This window comes from Hoplias malabaricus, chromosome Y (genome assembly GCF_029633855.1).
Source record: "Hoplias malabaricus isolate fHopMal1 chromosome Y, fHopMal1.hap1, whole genome shotgun sequence".
In the NCBI taxonomy this organism is placed as follows: Eukaryota; Metazoa; Chordata; class Actinopteri; order Characiformes; family Erythrinidae; genus Hoplias; species Hoplias malabaricus.
The window spans coordinates 38955508-38972989 of NC_089820.1; the positions used below are offsets into that span (position 1 = coordinate 38955508).

At 39.2% G+C, this 17482-nt stretch overlaps 1 pseudogene; it reads left to right on the forward strand.

Annotated features, from left to right (window-relative positions):
• Positions 1–570: 570 nt before the first annotated feature.
• Positions 571–17136, forward strand: LOC136678269 (calpain-8-like; annotated as a pseudogene).
• The last annotated feature ends 346 nt before the right edge of the window (positions 17137–17482 follow it).

The following is a 17482-nucleotide window of genomic DNA, read 5'->3' on the forward strand; positions in this document are numbered from 1 at the left end:
AATTTAGTTGCATTTTCTTGTTTGTTTTTTTATAAGACGTTTATATTTTATTAATAATTTTTAATTAATGGTTTTTAACTGTTCCTTTTGTGTTCTGTCCAGCACTTTGGTTTGCCATTGTGTAAGAAATATGTTCTGTTAATAAACTTGGCATGCTTTGCCTTGAATCCTCTTTTAAATTTGTGAGAATACAGTAGATGATAGAATGAAAAAAGTGCTTTTTTCATTATTAAATATGATGCACTTACAAGATTGTTGTACTATTTAATATGTATTTATTTTTATTAATGCTTTTTATTTTATTCAATAAAAATGTGTATATATTCTCTTCACATTATTTAAATGACACAAGTGAAAATAAAGCATTTCCTGTCAGATGTGATATTGCTGGATACATTTCACTGAAGAAGGCAATTCAAATTAGACTGTTGTACCTACTAAACTGAAACGTGTTTATCATTTTTTTGTCAATGCAAATGAAACCATGTGGATAAATATTCAAATTAGTCTTTGGGTGAAAAAGTTTAAAAATCCATGCAGATGAGTGAGTTGACAACTGAGCACCACCTGAAGAACCTTGTGTTTGAAAAATATTACTTGGAAAACGGTTTAAGAATTTGACATCCAGAGATGGCAGGTCCAAACAAGGCTGTGGTTAAGTATCTTAACCAAGACTTTAATACACTGAAGGCCCAGTGCCTGAGTAAGAAAGAATTATTCTCTGATCCAATGTTTCCAGCTGCACCTCAGTCTCTGGGCTTCGAAGAGCTCGGACCAAAATCAGAAAAGGTCAAGATGCTGCAGTGGAAAAGGCCAAAAGTGAGTTTAATTTTGAAATCTTTATTGTTTGTTTGTTTGCTTGCTTCACAACCAACTGTATATTCATTAATTAAGAAATAGCAATTACGTTAAAATACATATATAAAAAGTGTGTGTGTGTTTGTGAGTTTGTGTACAAAATGTTATTTTAGAAAGATTAAAATACTGCAATATTATTTTTACTAATACTGGTGAAAGTACTATGCCACTGTGTGCACACACAATTGAGCAAATGGAAGAGTCAAACCTCCTAACCACAATTCATCTTTGTTTTTGAAAGTACAAAGTACAATTTTTAAAGCATTTTCCAGAAAAATATCAATACATAGATTAAAATATTTGTGATAAAGCATTGGATTAGACCTTGTTTTATCTGAATGTATTTCAGGAAATTGTTCCAAATCCTGAGTTCATTGTCAATGGGGCTCAAAAGTCAGACATTAAACAAGGAGAGTTAGGTGAGTTTGAGATTTTCTAATTTTGTCTAAATGTATTCTTGAAAAGAAAGGTGTTTATATGTACTTTTACTCATTTTTCCCTACAGTAACAGACCCACTTTTTAAAGAAAGGCCTTTCTGGATTTGGAAATAGAGAGTGGAACTTGTTTATTATAAGTAGAAACTTAGGTTAGAGCTTATAGAATTTCAACTATCAATTTCCAATGTCATCATTTTTAAATGCAGGTGACTGCTGGCTTATGGCAGCCATCGCCTCTTTGACATTGGACCAAGATATTCTGGCTCGTGTGATTTATCCTGATCAGACCTTTGCAAAAGACTACGCAGGAATTTTTCATTTTCAGGTAGAAATCTTGTGCTTTTGAATGTTAATGCATTATTTGTTTGTCACAGAAAAAAAGATTTTCCTAATCATTAAAGAAAAACAATGATTATGAACTAAGTTCAAGTTTAAAATCCCATAATCCATATATAGAAACATAGCGGCAGGTTGGCCAGATTTAAATACACTGTTTCTGTGATGTCATGTACTTAGTGATGTTATTGTAGTTAATGTAATGTTAATGTTTTTAGTATTATATATATCTACATATTTATTTACAGCATTCAAAAATAGGATGTGTTACATGTCAGTCTGCATTTATCAGTGAGGGACAATCATTTGAACATTTTACCTGGCTATATAGAATAGCTATATTCTTTTGAAGGCTGTGAATACTTTTCTAATATTTAAAACATAGATATAGGCTGATTGACTGATCAACACAAATAAACCAGGAGAATCATAAGTCTGTTTAAGCTCAAATGCTTTTCAAGAATATGTAAGTATACAACATTTATTTACAAAACACATTTAAAATGAACAGCTGGTGCCCAAAGTGCTTAAAGGAGCAATCTGTAATATGTTTACTGTATTAAATCGTAAGAGATCAATATGTGTCATCTGAAGATGAAAGGCGTAAACTCTGTTGCTTATGTAATTAACAAATTAACAAATAAAATGAGTTTTGAGAGCAGATAACACATGTAAACTCTGTGGTTTGTGTATTTTAGACGAATGAGTGAATAATAATAGAAGATAACGCATATAAACTGTGGTTTGTGCATTTTAGACAAATGAGTGAATAATAACAGAGGATAACAGATGTAAACTCTGTGGTTTGTGCAATTTAGACAAATGAGTGAATAATAACAGAAGATAGCAGATGTAAACTCTGTGGTTTGTGCATTTTAGACAAATGAGTGAATAATAACAGAAGATAAAAGATGTAAACTCTGTGGTATTTGAGTTTTAGATGAATGAGTGAATAATAACAGAAGATAAAAGATGTAAACTCTGTGGTATTTGTGTTTTAGATGAAGAAGTGTCTGTGAAAAAAGATGATGAAAAAATGGTGTAATGAGAGCAGTGTTTTGAATGTGAAGTTCAGTACTCATTTTAACCATTTGCTGTCAGTATTACAATTTGCTTCTGTAAAATGGAGAAGAATAAGGATAACACACTATCAACAGATTATAATAATGTGGAATGGAATTCAACATAATAAACTAAGGAAAATAGAAAAATATATGAACTGAAGAGCAAAGTGTAGAATGAACAGGTGATAATTGTCAAAGAAAATAAAATCCCATAAATCAAAAGCTAAGTTTTCAAATAAGGTTTTAATCTGGGATTTAAAATCTGATATGGATGATGCAGAACTTGCGTTTAAGGGAATATATTTCTGTATTATTTTAGAATAATACTACACACATAAAAGTTAATAAATATTTTAAAAATATTAATGGTTATTAATTAGATTGTAAACACATTAAAATTCATTAATAATCAGTAATTACACATAGATAGAAATAGTAATAGTGACCTGCTATTTGCGAAAAACTGAACCCACATCCATCTACACTGTAAACCTCAGATCTTGCCAAACACTGACCTTACTTTGTCTTCTCCCTCAGGCAACACTAACCTTGTCAGCTGCAGCACGCTTGTTAATAAGTTTAACCATTTACCCAACAAGTTTACTGGGTTCTGGATAACAAGACATGACAAAATTTAACTGAAGAAAAGATGAAAAATATATCTGGAAAATGTTTTTGTGTCAAAAACCACAAACTCAACAGACTGCTTTCTCTCCTGTATGGCTGAGTCTCCTGAGAATTAACTGTGTATGACATATGCAGGAGTTTATAGCTTTTAATTGAAGAAATGTGTGAGCTAACAGAACCACTTTCCTCAAATTAAAACAATATAAACAGCAGAAATAAATAGAACTTTTCTTAGTCCTATAGTGCAAAAAAGGAAGTGAAAATTACAACCAGTCATATTAAGTCTCGCATCAAGTTTAATATCAAGTTTAGAGGGGAACCATAAACAGGGGAAGTAGTTATTTTTAGTGAGATAATAAGTGTGCAAATGTTGAGTTCTGAGCCTTTTTGAGTTCTGTTTGTGAAACACAGCTCTGACCAATGCGCATGGTGTTGTGCCAAACCCAGCCCCAGAAACATACACAAACAGTTTTATTTCCTATTATTTATTTTTATGAAACATTGTAATCCTCAGCTATTTAACCTCAACATGCCCACGGATGACATCACGGTTCACACTGATGAACGAACTCTTACGAAATTTTCTGGTTCGCGAAACCAGTTTATGGTTCTGCTGAATGATTTCAAACTGGTAGAAAAGTGATCTGTCACACTATATTTTTTCCACCAAGAACCCAAATTGCAGCAAGACATGTGACTTTAAAGTAACTGGAGCATTTTCTATGTGAATCTCCTCCAATTCAAATGTTACACTGGCTGCTAATAGCATTACAAGCTCTTCTGTTGAGAGCTGCTCTGACTGCTGAGCTGTCACACTCACCGCCCTTGCTACTGTGCTACCAGATCCCTCTTAAAAAGTTCACACTAGCATACAGAATTTTTCCCCCTGCAATACAGATTCAAGCTTGATGAGAAATATCATCATGAGATCTCGTCACACCCCTACTGTTTAGTAGTGATGTGCATACATCGATACTGAAATATCAATACCTCTGATACCAGACCATTATTCTCTGAAATTGATTATTGGACCAAAATATCAATGCTTTTGATACTTCAGTCATTTGAGGTAATGTGTAGCATTAACAAGAATACAGTGGAAAGTACCTGAACTATCAAAATGATCAGTCATTCAGTCTGTAGACAGACACAATGGCAGAGTGTAAACAGAGCATGTGCAAAGTCCTTTGGTACTGCGGGTAGGAACAATCCAGGTACAGAGGGAGAAATGTTGGAGCTTTAAGCGGTGCTAAGTACTGTTGCTGTTGAAGTTGTTAAAATTAATAAATATGGTTATGAAATATGAGATCCTCCTTGGATCACCACCTTAACGTGGTGGAGGGGTTTGCGTGCCTGCGTGAGCCTAGGAGCTATGTTGTCGGGGGCAATAGCCCCTGGTAGGGTCTCCCAAGGCAAATTGGTCCTAGGTGATGGGCCAGACAAAGAGTGATCCATAAAGACACGAATGAAAAAGATAATAACGAGGACACAGCCTCCGTTGCCCAGAGCAGGGTTACCGGGGCCTCACCCTGGAGCCAGGCCTGGGGGAGGGGCTCCTTGGCGAGCGCCTGGTGGCCGGACTTTCACCTATGGAGTCCGGCCGGGCTTAGCCCGAAGGAGATACATGGGTCCACTCTCCCATGGGCCCACCACCTGTGGGAGAGGTAGTAATCCGGGTCTGGTGCATTGTGGATCGGGTGGTGGTCGGGGTCGGGGGCCCTGGCGTTCCGATCCTCAGTTACTGAAACTGGCTTTTGGAACATGGAACGTAACCTCTCTGGTGGGAAAAGAGCCTGAGCTGGTGCGCGAGGTTGAGAGGTACCGACTAGATATAGTTGGGCTCACCTTGACACACAGTATGGGCTCTGGAACCAATCTCCTCGAGAGGGGCTGGATGCTCTTTCACTCTGGAGTTGCCCAGGGTGAGAGGCGTAAGGCAGGTGTGGGCTTACTCATAGCCCCCCGGCTTAGCGCCTGTACGTTGGGGTTTACCCCAGTGGACGAGAGGGTAATTTCCCTGCGCCTTCGGGTTGGGGAAAGGGCTCTGACTGTTGTTTGTGCTTATGCACCGAACAGCAGTTCAGAGTACCATGCCTTCTTGGGGACCCTAGAGGGAGTGCTGGAGAACACTCATTCTGGGGACTCCATTGTTCTGCTGGGGGACTTCAACGCTCACGTGGGTAATGACAGTGAGACCTGGAGGGGCGTGATTGGGAGGAACGGCCCCGCCGATCTGAACCCGAGTGGTGTTCAGTTATTGGATTTCTGTGCTTGTCACAGTTTGTCCATTACGAACACCATGTTCGAACATAAGGGTGTCCACAAGTACACCTGGCATCAGGCTACCCTAGGTCGCATTTCGATGATCGATTTTATAGTCGTATCATCTGACCTGCGGCCATATGTTCTGGACACTCGGGTGAAGAGAGGCGCTGAGCTGTCAACTGATCACCACTTGTGGTGTGTTGGATCAGATGGCGGGGGACAGACCTGGCAGGCCCAAATGTGTGCTGAGGGTTTGCTAGGAACGTTTGGCAGAGCACGTTTGGCGAACCTGTCAGAAAGATCTTCAACTCCCACATCCGGCAGAGCTTCGACTGCATCCCGGGGGAGGCTGGTGACATTGAGTCCGAGTGGGCCATGTTCCGGACCTCCATTGTTGAGGCGGCTGAACGGAGCTGTGGCTGCAAGGTTGTCGGTGCCTGTCGAGGTGGCAATCCCCGCACTCGGGGGTGGACACCCCGGGTGAGGGGGGCTGTCAAGCTGAAGAAAGAGGCCTATCGAGCCTGGTTGGCTCAGGGGACTCCGGAGGCAGCCGACAGGTACCAAGGAGCCAAGCAGCTCGCAGCCTCAGCAGTCGCTGAGGCAAAAACCCGGGTGTGGGAGGAGTTTGGTGAGAACATGGAAAACGACTTTTGGCTCCGAGAAGTTTCTGGCAAAACGTCTGGCGACTCAGGAGGGGAAAGCAGTTTTCCACCAACACTGTATATGGTGGGGGTGGGGAACTGTTGACCTCGACTGGGGACGTCACCACACGGTGGAAGGAATACTTCGAGGATCTTCTCAATCCCACCAGCACGTCTTCCGCAGAGGAAGCAGAGCTTGGGGACCCCGGGGGGGGGGGCTCGTCTATCACTGGGGCTGAAGTGGCCAAGGTGGTAGGGAAACTCCTTGGCGGTAGGGCCCTGGGGGTGGATGAGGTTCACCCCGGGTTCCTCAAGGCTCTGGATGTTGTGGGGCTGTCCTGGTTGACACGTCTTTGCAACATCGCGTGGACGGTGGGCATCGGGGGCAGTGCCTCTGGACTAGCAGACTGGGGTGGTGGTTCCCCTTTTTAAAAAGGGGGATCGGAGGGTGTGTTCCAACTATAGGGGGATCACACTCCTCAGCCTCCCCGGTAAGGTCTATGCGGGGGTACTGGAGAAGAGAGTCCAACCGATAGTTTAACCTCGGATCCAGGAGGAACAATGCGGATTCCGCCCCGGTCGTGGAACACAGGACCAGCTCTTTACCCTCGCTAGGATCCTGGAGGGTGCATGGGAGTTTGCTCAACCAGTCTACATGTGTTTTGTGGATCTGGAGAAGGCATTCGACCGCTCAGGGGTGCTCAGGGAGTATGGGGTACTGGGCTCTTTGTTACGAGCTATCCAGTCCCTGTACAAACAGAGCAGGAGTCTGGTTCGTATGGCTGGCAGTAAGTCTGACTGGTTTCCAGTCGGAGTTGGACTCCGTCAGGGCTGCCCGTTGTCACCGGTTCTGTTCACAACTTTTATGGACAGAATTTCACGGCATAGCCAAGTGGCGGAGGGTGTCCGGTTTGGTGGTCTCAGGATCCCATGTCTGCTTTTTGCAGATGATGTGGTCTTGTTGGCTTCATCGAGCCAGGACCTCCAGCTCTTCCTGGACCAGTTTGCAGCCGAGTGTGAAGCGGTAGGGATGAGGATCAGTACCTCCAAGTCCGAGTCCATGGTACTCAGTCGGAAAAGGGTGGAGTGCTCTCTCCAGGTTGGAAGTGAGATCCTGCCTCAAGTGGAGAAGTTTAAATACCTCGGGGTCTTGTTCACGAGTGAGGGAAAGATGGAGCGTGAGATTGACAGGCGGATCGGTGCAGCGTCAGCAGTAATGCGGGCTCTGTACCGGTCCGTTGTGGTGAAGAAAGAGCTGAGCAGAAAATCAAAGCTCTCGATTTACCGTTCAATCTACGTCCCAACCCTCACCTATGGTCATGAGCTTTGGGTAGTGACCGAAAGAACGAGATCACGTGTACAAGCGGCTGAAATGAGTTTTCTCCGCAGGATGTCTGGACTCTCCCTTAGAGACAGGGTTAGGAGCTCGGACATCCGGGAGAGACTCGGAGTGGAGCCGCTGCTCCTCCACGTCGAGAGGAGCCAGTTGAGGTGGTTCGGGCATCTGGTTCGGATGCCTCCTGGACGCCTTCCTGGAGAGGTGTTCCGGGCATGTCCAACTGGGAGGAGGCCCCGGGGCAGACCAAGAACACGCTGGAGAGACTATATATCTCAACTGGCCTGGGAACGCCTCGGTATACCCCCGGAGGAGCTGGCGTCGGTGGCTGGGGAGAGGGAGGTCTGGGTTTCTTTGCTCCGACTGCTTCCCCCGCGACCCGGACCCGGATAAGCGGTGGATAATGAATGGATGGATGGATGGTTATGAAATAAGTAACAAAATAAATCTATGCTTCAAAAAATAGCGGCTTAAGTTCAGCTTGGAGTAATAATGTGTATCACTGAGATAATCTGACATTGAATTAATTAATGAATCAATGAATTAATAAATTGATAATTTAAAGTGGATTACATAGACTAGGTGTCATTAATATATACAGAGCAATTGTATATATCTATTTTTACATACAATCAGTGTAATTTGCTTTATCTGTTTTTACCAAACACATTAGGTGTATTTACACAAATTATTGTTATTAGATCAGTATCACCAATACCAGCCTGAGTTTTACACAGTATCAAATCAGAAAGGAAATAGGTGGTATTGAACATCACTGTTTAGATATTGATGGTAATGTGGTGTATACTACATATAAAATGACCAGGTCTTGCTGTTTTTACCTGGACATTTTAAGTTATCTGACATTTTCAGTATTAAAAATGATGTCAGTTTTTACTTTTCTCTGTGTTAAAAATATTATTAATGATTGTAAGCCATTTACAACCTAATTAATATGTAACAAACTGATTTTAAACCATTAATATAAACATTTATAAGGGTAGTCTTATTTTTAAGTACAGTTTTTTCAGGGTTAACAAAGACACAAACATCTTTGATTTTGGAACCTTTCATGAAAAATCTTTAACTTTTTATTTATTTAATTTATTACTGTTATTTTTGGGGTTTTTTTTGGACATGAAAATGTCTCATATCTCCTTAACAAATTCAATTAAAAATATGCTGTGATATGTACACCCATAAAAATGCCATTTTTTAAAATATTTATTTATTATATTTTATTTTAAGCATGGTTACAATATTTGAATGATAAAGGTGCTGAACATCTGGCTTTATTATACTTTACAATTGTGGCAGTATGGTCAGTGGGTGGATGTTGTCATACATGACTTGCTTCCCACCAAAAAAGGAAAGCTGGTCTTTGTTCATTCTGCTGAAAGAAATGAGTTCTGGAGTGCACTGCTGGAGAAGGCCTATGCAAAGTGAGTGTGTATTACCTTTTAAGTTCCTAATTTTATTGGTATATTTTTTTCTTTATATCTTAAACACCATTCCTCATAATCTTAGCCAGTTCCAATGTTAATAATGTTAACAAAAACTATGACCAAAAATAAAAACATCATTGACTACCTATTTTTTACAACAAAAACTAGACAAGAACTATTATAATTTATATTATATTATATTGTATTTTTTTCAATGACTAAAAATTTAACAGTCGTGAAAGTAATGGTAAATTATTTAAAATCAGAAAATCATGATGAAATAACAACAGGAAAATGCTGTTTGTTGTTCCAAGGCAACAAAGCAAAATCACGTTTCCTCTTTGCTGCTCAGAGCTGCTTCGATGATTTTATAACCACACTTTGAAATCATTTTACACACACAACAAAAACACACCACAGTATCCACCACTGTGTCCCATAAATATGGGGAAGAATGGGGTCACTTTAGAAGTGTAAGGAGATATTGGTCTAAAATTTCATGAGTCAACGCTATTTCTGTCATAAAAATTTTTCTTCCTCACAGTCCTGCAGCATGGGGCAAATAAAGCCCTGTAATATTACATGGCTTAAATTAGACCTTTTTTAATTTAATTTAAATGTAATAAATTAGAGTAAAATATTGTAGCAAAGTAAGCACTCAATTTGATTAATTTAATTATGATTGATCCGCTGAGAAGGTGGTGTAGCAGGTAGTGTTGCAGTCACACAGCTCCAGAGACCTGGAGATTGTGGGCTCAAGTTCCACTCCGGGTGACTGTGAGGAGTTTGGTGTGTTCTCCCCATGTCTGCATGGGTTTACTCTGGGTGCTCGGGTTTCCTCCCATGGTCCAAAAACACATGTTGGTAGGTGGACTCAAATTGTCCATAGGTGTGAGTGTGTGTAGCCCTGTGAAGGCCTGCCGCCACCCTGAATTGGAGAAGCGGTTACAGACAATGAATGGACATTTCCCCAGCTCAATATCAGCTGGAGAACCCAGAGTCAGAGCCATAATTTCATGTTACTTCTGGTCTGTTCTCTATCCCACCTACAGTATTAATGCAGGAAGTACATTCTGATAAGTTAATTCTGTCTATAAAACAATCCTGCCTACAGTATTAATGCAGGAAGCATGTTCTGATAAGGTAATTCAGTCTATAAAACAATCCTATCTACAGTATTAATGCAGGAAGCACATTCTAATAAGGTAATTCAGTCTATAAAACTATCCTATCTATAGTATTAATGCAGGAAGCACATTCTGATAAGGTAATTCAGTCTATAAAACTATCCTATCTACAGTATTAATGCAGGAAGCATGTTCTGATAAGGTAATTTAGTCTTCAAAACTATCCTATCTACAGTATTAATGCAGGAAGCATGTTCTGATAAGGTAATTCAGTCTATAAAACTATCCTATCTATAGTATTAATGCAGGAAGCATGTTCTGATAAGGTAATTTAGTCTTCAAAACTACCCTATCTACAGTATTAATGCAGGAAGCATGTTCTGATAAGGTAATTCAGTCTATAAAACAATCCTATCTACAGTATTAATGCAGGAAGCACATTCTAATAAGGTAATTCAGTCTATAAAACTATCCTATCTATAGTATTAATGCAGGAAGCACATTCTGATAAGGTAATTCAGTCTATAAAACTATCCTATCTATAGTATTAATGCAGGAAGCACATTCTGATAAGGTAATTCAGTCTATAAAACAATCCTATCTACAGTATTAATGCAGGAAGCACATTCTAATAAGGTAATTCAGTCTATAAAACTATCCTATCTATAGTATTAATGCAGGAAGCACATTCTGATAAGGTAATTCAGTCTATAAAACTATCCTATCTATAGTATTAATGCAGGAAGCACATTCTGATAAGGTAATTCAGTCTATAAAACTATCCTATCTACAGTATTAATGCAGGAAGCATGTTCTGATAAGGTAATTCAGTCTATAAAACAATCCTATCTACAGTATTAATGCAGGAAGCACATTCTAACAAGGTAATTCAGTCTATAAAACTATCCTAACTATAGTATTAATGCAGGAAGCACATTCTGATAAGGTAATTCAGTCTATAAAACTATCCTATCTACAGTATTAATGCAGGAAGCATGTTCTGATAAGGTAATTCATTCCATAAAACTATCCTATCTACAGTATTAATGCAGGAAGCACGCTGTGGTAGGACACTGACACGGTAGCACAATTCGATAGACATGTCTATAAATATGTGCTACGTTAGGACAATTTGACAAAGTAGCATAGATTTTCAGGACACTGGTCGTATTTGAGTGAGCGAGGAAGAGAGAGATGTGTGTGAGATTTGATTTCACGACAGTACTGTAAATGTGAATTACACTCAGCAGCAGGTGGGGGGTGCTCAGGAGACAAAAAAGCCAATTCTTTCATTGTATCCCTTAAAATAGAGTCAGTTCTTTCGGAGACTTTGCTCTGTGGTGTCGAGCATTTCTGAGATAAGTAAGGTGCCTTTGTTGAAGATGAAGATGAATCCTGAAGTTGATTCGTTCCTAGTCGGTTCTCCGTGATGGAACTGAAGATCCGAACTCCAAAAACTTCCTGAAGGTTCATTCTCTGCACAAGGCTTTTCAAGGGCCTTTTTGGCGACCTTCTAGTGGGAGAAGCCCATGCTCTGAATGGACCCTGAGGTTTTGGCAGAGCTGCTTTTGTTTGGCCCGGAGGGTTATAGGGTGGTGGTTGTCCTTAAAGCCCACTCAGGAATCCGCCGGGAATCAGGACAAAGAGATCCTGTCAGATAGCGTCCTGATTAATTAATTAATTTTTAAAAAATATATTGGAATGAAACCTTTTCTTAGGTACTTGATATTTCATTTCCTGGTGGAATATTCCACAGTTTGTTACATAAGGCATGCAAACAAATTTATAGCTTAAAAAAAAATTATGAAATAAAGAGGGGTTTCTTTGTGTAGTCGTGTTAAACCAAGCATCTAGGACTATTAATTCAAAAGGCTTCAGGATAACAGTTTAATACTTCAGATTTTAGATCATTTTTTTCTGTGGGTATTTTATAATCGAGCGTCACCAGTAAACACAACAACACACTCAATCTTACAAATCTAGGTTGGATTACATACAGGATTCACTAATACAAGAAAGTTTGTAAGATAATACAACCTTGATTAAGAGAGAATTAAATCATTATACAAAAGAAAAAATATATAAGAGATTTTTGCAGGCGCAGAAACAAAAGTAAAGTATTTCTCTAAAGTGTTCCATTTTAAACTTTTACTTGTTAACCAGTATTTGGTTGAAATGTACATTCTGTTCTGTTGCACATAGGAAGAGAACTTTAAATGTTGAAATTTCAGTGGTTTGACTTGATCAGAAGGACAGAGGCTTTTTTGATAAGTGACAAAGATGACAAAGGTGAATATGGCAGTCTGCAGACTCTTTGGCTCCCTCAGCTGATGGGATTATCTCAAGATGTGAAGAGTGAGCTCTGTGTAACCTCAGATGAATGGCAAACTGAATGGCAGTTATGAGGCTCTGAAAGGAGGCCTTGCTTCTGAAGCCTTTGAGGATTTCACTGGAGGAACTGGAGAAATTTATAAGCTCAGTCAAGCTCCACCAAACCTGTTTAATATCATGAAACAGTCTCTGAGTCAAGGCTCTCTGCTAAGCACGTCTATATCTGTAAGTATGTAGCTTACAACCAGGTTTAAAAACTGAACATACTACATCCTGGGGATCTGTATACATCCCTACATCTAGTTTAGATTTGGCAGATTCCAAAGACATGCAAAATTGTATATTTTGGTCAGTTTAAACTGAGTGTAAAATGCAAAAATATTCTTACTGTCATGAATCGCCCTATCCAATATGTTCCTTTTCTCTCTGTCTTCCTGGTTCCCTTGTTTACCATGTGCTAATAGCACATGGCTCTGTTTTTGTTTTGTTTCTGTATCCTCCTTTGTGTCTGCCTAGTCCTCAGTGTCTTATTTGTGGTCCTGCCCTCTCATTTGTTAACCCAGGTGTTCCTAATCTGTGCTATTTGTATATATAGTCCTTTTGTTTCAGTGCTTCCTTGTCTGTTCTTGTGTGTGTAGATGTTTGTGTTCATTGTCTTATACATTTCCACCAGGTCACAGTCCTTTTGTGTTCTGTTCCTGTCCTAGTTCTAGTTCTACATTAGTTCTAGTTTGTTTTCTCGCCTCCCTACTCATGGTTTTATTTATAAAAAGATTCCTTGCGTGTACATCCGCCTCCTCTTCCTCCCTCAGCTGTGACACTTACATCCTAAATTAGAAACAGAACATGTGACTGAAGAGCAGCTGGTGAAAAAACATGCCTACTCCATCACTGCAGCAGAAGAGGTCAGACACCTCAGACTGCCCCTACATACCTCAGTGTGTACATCTGCTTATGTTAAACGGACGTCTTTAGGCATTTGATGTGTGTCTGCTGTAGGTTCACATTGGTGGAATCCAGGTGCAGCTGGTGCGTCTTAGGAACCCCTGGGGTTACAAGGAGTGGAATGGAGCTTGGAGCGATAAGTGAGTCTTTTGGCCAACCGTGGATCACATTGATAATTAATTTAATGTCAATGACAAAACTGATCAAAAAATATTAAAGTCCTGTATACATAAGAAATTTGTCAGACTTGTTGGCTAGGGCTAAAAGTTGTATTATATCACAATACACATATAAGGTAGTAATATTATAGGGTGACCAGACGTCCTCTTTTACCCGGACATGTCCTCTTTTTAGACTTAAAAAAATGTCTGGGCGGAATTTCACAAACGTCCGGGATTTTGTTTTTGTAGAGTTTACATAGAATTTCGTTCACAGCGTTTCGTTCACAAACTACTCCCGCCCTCCCCTACTCCGATTGGTTCGCTTGAGTGAGAAGGGGAGTGGTGAAATAGCCTAAAGACCATTCTTCTGATTGGACGGTATGACTGTAGAGCTACCGTTATTGGTCTGTAACCTTCTCTGTAAACATTTAATTGGTCAGTCGGCACGTCAGTAGTCCTTGTTTACGTCAGGCAAAGCTGATGTACCTACCCTCATCTGGAGCAGTTATGCCGAAATGTAAATGTAAGTTCTCAGATGAATTAAAAAAGAAATTCCCATGTTTTCCCATGTGTAGCAAATAAAGGTGTAAAGGACCTAAAAACACACATAGATTCAGCTAAGCATACAACGGCAGCGAGGGGCGTTGCTCTCTCTCTCTCTCTCTCTCTCTCTCTCTGTGTGTGTGTGTGCGCATGTGAGACTAGAAAAAAATTCTCATTAGTGTGTGATCATGGACGGATTAAATGCAGAGACTCAACTTTTCATTCATTATCTGTAACCGCTTATCCAGTTCAGGGTCGCCTGAACCGTGCCGCCCAAGACTCAACTTCTCTAGGGCAATCTCTAGAAATGGGTCTTCTAATGTGGGTAATTATATAATAAACAAAGAGAATCTAGGCAAGCCTAGTTTAGCCAGACCACCATTAGCCATATAGCCATTGTCACAGAGGTTTTATGGCATTTCAAAAACTGGAAACGCCCAAAATAAATACCCTTGTCATTGTAAGTTCTGGAGAAGCTTTAATGCTTCATATCAATGTCATTGTTTACAATAATATAAAAATAGTTTGTTTTCTGTTGCTGACAGTGATAGATAGATGATAGATAGATAGATACTTTATTGATGCCCAGGGGAAATTTCTGAATTTCAGTGTGGGTTCATGGAAAGCCTGTTATTTTCAGTTCTACAAAACTGAAACACCAGTTTAAGATGACATTAAAGCAACTCATTTACCAGAAAGCAACAAGATAACATTTAAGTTTTTGAACATTTCTAAAACCAAACACCTTAACATTTTATCAAACAAGTAATCTATACTTGATAAAGGAACAGGGCTGGAACTATATATTTATGTACTGACGTGCATTTCTATAAGGAACTGAATGATAAAACTATAAATAATTCACAGTCTGGTTTATTTTGAGCAACACCTAGCTCAGGGTGGATTTAATAATCTGGAGATTTTGCCAGTTTTCTTGTAAAGTTAAACAAAAAGCTGTTTCCTCTGGTGACCACCGAACGGTTCCAAATTTAGTTCACAAACTGGAATGTGAAATATGGATGAACTAACAACAGACGGTGTAGTGGCGCCACCTTAAGTTCTCTCTGTAAAATACGTCTGAATTAACGGTTCATACTCGCGCATGCGCGTTTCAACATTAGGTGTCAGTCAGTCAGTAAACGCACGTCTCTTCTAAGTAGGTCCGGCAGGCAGTGCCGGCAATAATAAAAATAATTAAATTAAATTTCCTCCTAATATGGGTAAAAAAAAAGCTTGAATCTCTCAGTAACAAAAATAAATTGGCTTTTAGTCATAGTCAATTGTGTACAAATTGTAACTCTTTTTGCATCATCCTCAGTTCCAAAGAGTGGGACCATGTCCTGCCTCAGGAGAAGAGCAAACTTCACTACTCTGCAGATGATGGAGAGTTCTGGTGAGTTTTAACTGATGGTTCCTCTTTCTAGCAAAAAAAAAAAATTTTTTTTGATATAGTGCTATTCTGTATTATTTATTTAGTTGTTTATTTTTCCTTTGAGGATGGCATATAAAGATTTTAAGGTGCGATACTCAAAGGTGGAAATATGTAACCTGACTCCAGACTCCAGTCTGAGCAGTGACCATGTTTGTCAATGGACCCTTCAGCAGTTTGAGGGAAGCTGGAAGACTGGTTCTACTGATGGTGGCTGCAATAAAACTACAGGTAGCATAATAAACAAGATGTAAGTGAGAGTGAAAAGGTTATAACAGGTTATAATGAAGGGTTTGGACATGGTAGGGGCAGGTTCTAAAGCATGAGGGGTAAAGGGGCATTATAACAAACGAGAGGGGATTGTTAATGGCCAATATTTTTTGTGATAGAGAGTCTGGCAGTGTGAGACTAAAGGAGGTGTGATGGAGTGAGCAGAAAACCACAACATGCAGGGCATTAGCCCATTAGGTACAGGATTAAGAACTACTGGCATATTAAAAATGTCAGCCCTCAATTAAAGTGTTTCTAATTAGGTGATGCAGTGTATTTCGGTTTTCTGCAGCTACATTCTGCTCCAATCCTCAGTTTGTGATAAATCTGGACAACAAGGCCCATGGAGGTGTGGACAGCTGCTCTGTTCTTGTGGGTCTAATGCAGAAAGACATTCGCAAGGAGAAAAATCTTGGACACAAAGCCAACAGCATTTGCTTTGCTGTCTACCCGGTAAAACATAATGTTAAACATACCAAGTAGTATCACTGTAAAATGCTAAAATGATGATTGACTGTAGTAACAATACATTTATGAGATGTTCTTAAGAAACAAGTAAATATTACTAATCTACTATATCTTTATGGCAGTTTAGAAACTCAGCTCAACTTAAACAGGAAAAACTCAACAATACAATTCCAGTTTAGTCACTGCTTGATGAAAATATTCAGGTTGAGGCTTATTGCTTGTGTACATAGCAATAGCGATTACCTAATCAGTATCTGGAAAGCATTTGCCTTTACAAATGACCAACTTTCCGTTAGAAGGCTGTTTATTAGTGAAATAAAGGCAAATCTTTGTTAAACGTAGTGTTCATAGGGCTACCAGAAGACCTAAATGTAAGAAGTGAATAGTTATACCTTCAGAACTGTAACCACTAAATGTTTAGGTTAAGAACATTTGCCTATATTTGTTTTATGTTTCAGCTTAAAGGTCCCAAAGACAGTCGCTTAAGCCCTGAGCAGTTTTCCTATGTGAAGCCGATCCTCACTTCTGAACACAAATCAACACGTGAAGTGTTCCAGCGCTTCAGTTTGCCTCCTGGACACTACGTCATCATTCCCTCAACCTCTGAGCCGCACCATGAGGGCAGTTTCCTCCTTAGGGTCTTCATTGTGAAATAGGCCCCCTCTGAAATCAGGTTCCGTGACCCTGATATGGATTAAGCGGCAAAGATGATGATGATGATCTAGGATGATGCTGGTGTGGGAATCGTCTATTTAATTACTTTAACAAAATACTTTAAATTATTCCAATCTACTGGATTAATGAGTGACATATGAAACAAAACAATCATCTTCTGTAACTGTGATAATAATAATAATAATAATAATAATAATAATAATAATAATGTTAAATAAACAAATAAATAAATAAAATTGTTTTCTTTTTTATTCTTTTTTTTATATACAGTACTTATTACAACACATAACAAAAAACAAATACCGTTCTTTCTCTTGAATGTATGACATTGTAAAGAAATATTTCTGGAGGTATATTTGAAAAACCTAAAGCTAAAAATAATAAAGGCTTTAATTCATGCAAAATTAGACACAGTAAATACACAATATTTACTGCATATTTCCTTGATGCTATACAAATACTAGTATGATTTAATGACCATTTTGACTGTACATTAAACAAGAAATTGTTTTCACATTAGTGC